The sequence below is a fragment of the Alligator mississippiensis genome, unplaced genomic scaffold (assembly GCF_030867095.1).
Source record: "Alligator mississippiensis isolate rAllMis1 unplaced genomic scaffold, rAllMis1 scaffold_124, whole genome shotgun sequence".
Lineage (NCBI taxonomy): Eukaryota > Metazoa > Chordata > Crocodylia > Alligatoridae > Alligator > Alligator mississippiensis.
In genome coordinates, this window is record NW_026775245.1 from 32,501 (window position 1) to 37,500 (window position 5,000).

Sequence of the window (5,000 nt, forward strand, 5' to 3'; positions counted from 1 at the left end):
AGGCGGCGGGAGCCCGGGCAGGACTCCGCGGGGCAGGCCGGGCGGGAGTTCCAGGAGCCCGGCCGCGATTCCGACTTCTCCCCGGTGCCCTGCCCGGAGGCCGGGCAGGTCCGGGGGCCTTCGGCGCGGGCGGCGGGCTGCTCCCGCGGGGGAGACGAGCCGTGCTGGGCCCCGGGAGGGAGGCCCGGGGTCGACCTGGCGCCGGGGCTCCGGCCCTGGAAGTCCCGATGAGGTTTTTCAAACGGCCCGTGCCCGGGCCTTCGCTCCAGGAGGGCGGACACTTTCGGCGGTTGCCCCCGGTGGCTGGGCCGGGTGCCGCATCTACAATATTGCCAGGAAAGGTCCGCGGAGATTTTCGGGGACACGGTTTTCGGGACCCTAGTTGCCCATCTTGGGTTCCAGGAGGTCGGGCAGGGGTACCTCCGGGACCGGACCGTGCTGCAGGAGGGGCTCAACCCCGGGTTTGGCTCCATGTCGACTGGAGCTCCGGCCCAGGGGCGGGCCGGGCGAGAGTTCCAGGAGCCCGGCCGCGATTCCGGCTTCTCCCCGGTGCCCTGCCCGGAGGCCGGGCAGGTCCGGGGGCCTTCGGCGCGGGCGGCGGGCTGCTCCCGCGGGGGAGACGAGCCTCTCTGGGGCCCGGGAGGTTGGCCCTGGGTCGACCTGGCGCCGGGGCTCGGGCTCCGGAAGTCCGTATGAGGTTTTTCAAACGGGCCTTGCCCGGGCCTTCGCTCCAGGAGGGCGGACACTTTCGGCGGTTGCCCCCGGCGGCTGGGCCGGGTGCCGCATCTACAATATTGCCAGGAAAGGTTCGCGGAGATTTTCGAGGACACGGGTTTCGGGACCCTAGATGCCCATCTTGGGTTCCAGGAGCTCGGACGGAGGAACCTCCGGGGCCGGACCGTTCCGAAGGAGGGGGTCAAAACCGAGTTTGGCTCCATGTCGACTGGAGCTCCGGCCCCGGGGCGGGCCGGGCGGCCTGCCCGGCGAGAGTTCCAGGAGCCCGGCCGCGATTCCGGCTTCTCCCCGGTGCCCTGCCCGGAGGCCGGGCGGGCCCGGGGGCCTTCGGCGCGGGCGGCAGGCGGCTTCCGCGGCGGAGACGAGCCTCTCTGGGGCCCGGGAGGTGGGCCCTGGGTCGACCTGCCGCCGGGGCTCGGGCTCCGGAAGTCCGTATGAGGTTTTTCAAACGGGCCTTGCCCGGGTCTTCGCTCCAGGAGGGCGGACACTTTCGGCGGTTGCCCCCGGCGGCTGGGCCGGGTGCCGCATCTACAATATTGCCAGGAAAGGTTCGCGGAGATTTTCGAGGACACGGGTTTCGGGACCCTAGATGCCCATCTTGGGTTCCAGGAGGCCGGACGGAGGAACCTCCGGGGCCGGACCGTGCTGCAGGAGAGGTTCAACCCCGAGTTTGGCTCCATGTCGACTGGAGCTCCGGCCCGGGGGGCGGGCCGGGCGGCCTGGCCGGGCGAGAGTTCCAGGAGCCCGGCCGCGATTCCTACTTCTCCCCGGTGCCCTGCCCGGAGGCCGGGCGGGTCCGGGGGCCTTCGGCGCGGGCAGCGGGCTGCTCCCGCGGGGGAGACGAGCCGCCCTAACGCCCGGGAGGGAGGCCCGGGGTCGACCTGGCTCCCGAGCTCCGGCCCTGGAAGTCCGTATGAGGATTTTCAAACGGGCCGTGCCCGGGCCTTCGCTCCAGGAGGCCGGACACTTTCGGCGGTTGCTCCCGGCGGCTGGGCCGGGTGCCACATCTACAATATTGCCAGGAAAGGTCCGCGGAGATTTTCGGGGACACGGTTTTCGGGACCCTAGATGCCCATCTTGGGTTCCAGGAGGTCGGACGGAGGAACCTCCGGGGCCGGACCGTGCTGCAGGAGAGGTTCAACCGCGAGTTTGGCTCCATGTCGACTGGAGCTCCGGCCCAGGGGCGGGCCGAGCGGCTTGGCCGGGCGAGAGTTCCAGGAGCCCGGCCGCGATTCCTACTTCTCCCCGGTGCCCTGCCCGGAGGCCGGGCGGGTCCGGGGGCCTTCGGCGCGGGCAGCGGGCTGCTCCCGCGGGGGAGACGAGCCGTGCTGGGCCCCGGGAGGGAGGCCCGCGGTCGACCTGGCGCCTGGGCTCCGGCCCTGGAAGTCCGTATGAGGTTTTTCAAACGGGCCTTGCCCGGGCCTTCGCTCCAGGAGGGCGGACACTTTCGGCGGTTGCCCCCGGTGGCTGGGCCGGGTGCCGCATCTACAATATTGCCAGGAAAGGTTCGCGGAGATTTTCGGGGACACGGATTTCGGGACCCTAGATGCCCATCTTGGGTTCCAGGAGGTCGGACGGAGGAACCTCCGGGGCCGGACCGTGCTGCAGGAGGGGGTCAAAACCGAGTTTGGCTCCATGTCGACTGGAGCTCCGGCCCGGGGGGCGGGCCGGGCGGGCAGGCCGGGCGAGAGTTCCAGGAACCCGGCCGCGATTCCGGCTTCGACCCGGTCGACTGCACGGCGGGCGTGCAGGCCGGGGGGCGACTCGCAGGGGCCCTTCCAGGCTGCGGGGCCCAGCGGTTGGAGCCCGGCTACCCCGGCGAAGGGGCGGAAGAACCTGCACGGCGCGGCGGGAGAACCCGGCATGCTTCCGCGGGGCAGGCCGGGCAGGAGTTCCAGGAGCCCGGCCACGATTCCTACTTCTCCCCGGTGCCCTGCCCGGAGGCCGGGCGGGCCCGGGGGCCTTCGGCGCGGGCATCAGGCGGCTTCCGCGGCGGAGACGTGCCTCTCTGGGGCCCGGGAGGTTGGCCCTGGGTCGACCTGGCGCCCGGGCTCGCGCTCCGGAAGTCCGTATGAGGTTTTTCAAACGGGCCTTGCCCGGGCCTTCGCTCCAGGAGGGCGGACACTTTCGGCGGTTGCCCCCGGTGGCTGGGCCGGGTGCCGCATCTACAATATTGCCAGGAAAGGTTCGCGGAGATTTTCGGGGACACGGATTTCGGGACCCTAGATGCCCATCTTGGGTTCCAGGAGGTCGGACGGGCGAACCTGCGGGGCCGGACCGTGCTGCAGGAGGGGGTCAAAACCGAGTTTGGCTCCATGTCGACTGGCGCTCCGGCCCGGGGGGCGGGCCGGGCGGGCAGGCCGGGCGAGAGTTCCAGGAACCCGGCCGCGATTCCGGCTTCGACCCGGTCGACTGCACGGCGGGCGTGCAGGCCGGCGGCGACTCGCAGGGCCCCTTCCAGGCAGCGGGGCCCAGCGGTTGGAGCCCGGCTACCCCGGCGAGGGGCGGAAGAACCTGCACGGCGCGGCCGGAGAACCCGGCATGCTTCCGCGTGGCAGGCCGGGCAGGAGTTCCAGGAGCCCGTCCACGATTCCTACTTCTCCCCGGTGCCCTGCCCGGAGGCCGGGCGGGCCCGGGGGCCTTCGCCGCGGGCGGCGGGCGGCTTCCGCGGCGGAGACGAGCCTCTCTGGGGCCCGGGAGGTCGGCCCTGGGTCGACCTGGCGCCGGGGCTCGGGCTCCGGAAGTCCGTATGAGGTTTTTCAAACGGGCCTTGCCCGGGCCTTCGTTCCAGGAGGGCGGACACTTTCGGCGGTTGCCCCCGGCGGCTGGGCCGGGTGCCGCATCTACAATATTGCCAGGAAAGGTTCGCGGAGATTTTCGGGGACACGGATTTCGGGACCCTAGATGCCCATCTTGGGTTCCAGGAGGTCGGAGGGAGGAACCTCCGGGGCCGGACCGTGCTGCAGGAGGGGGTCAAAACCGAGTTTGGCTCCAAGTCGACTGGAGCTCCGGCCCGGGGGGCGGGCCGGGCGGGCAGGCCGGGCGAGAGTTCCAGGAACCCGGCCGCGATTCCGGCTTCGACCCGGTCGACTGCACGGCGGGCGTGCAGGCCGGGGGGCGACTCGCAGGGGCCCTTCCAGGCTGCGGGGCCCAGCGGTTGGAGCCCGGCTACCCCGGCGAGGGGCGGAAGAACCTGCACGGCGCGGCGGGAGAACCCGGCATGCTTCCGCGTGGCAGGCCGGGCAGGAGTTCCAGGAGCCCGGCCACGATTCCTACTTCTCCCCGGTGCCCTGCCCGGAGGCCGGGCGGGCCCGGGGGCCTTCGGCGCGGGCGGCGGGCGGCTTCCGCGGCGGAGACGAGCCTCTCTGGGGCCCGGGAGGTCGGCCCTGGGTCGACCTGGCGCCGGGGCTCGGGCTCCGGAAGTCCGTATGAGGTTTTTGAAACGGGCCTTGCCCGGGCCTTCGCTCCAGGAGGGCGGACACTTTCGGCGGTTGCCCCCGGTGGCTGGGCCGGGTGCCGCATCTACAATATTGCCAGGAAAGGTTCGCGGAGATTTTCGGGGACACGGATTTCGGGACCCTAGATGCCCATCTTGGGTTCCAGGAGGTCGGACGGAGGAACCTCCGGGGCCGGACCGTGCTGCAGGAGGGGGTCAAAACCGAGTTTGGCTCCATGTCGACTGGAGCCCCGGCCCGGGGGGCGGGCCGGGCGGGCAGGCCGGGCGAGAGTTCCAGGAACCCGGCCGCGATTCCGGCTTCGACCCGGTCGACTGCACGGCGGGCGTGCAGGCCGGGGGGCGACTCGCAGGGGCCCTTCCACGCTGCGGGGCCCAGCGGTTGGAGCCCGGCTACCCCGGCGAGGGGCGGAAGAACCTGCACGGCGCGGCGGGAGAACCCGGCATGCTTCCGCGGGGCAGGCCGGGCAGGAGTTCCAGGAGCCCGGCCACGATTCCTACTTCTCCCCGGTGCCCTGCCCGGAGGCCGGGCGGGCCCGGGGGCCTTCGGCGCGGGCGGCGGGCGGCTTCCGCGGCGGAGACGAGCCTCTCTGGGGCCCGGGAGGTCGGCCCTGGGTCGACCTGGCGCCGGGGCTCGGGCTCCGGAAGTCCGTATGAGGTTTTTGAAACGGGCCTTGCCCGGGCCTTCGCTCCAGGAGGGCGGACACTTTCGGCGGTTGCCCCCGGTGGCTGGGCCGGGTGCCGCATCTACAATATTGCCAGGAAAGGTTCGCGGAGATTTTCGGGGACACGGATTTCGGGACCCTGGATG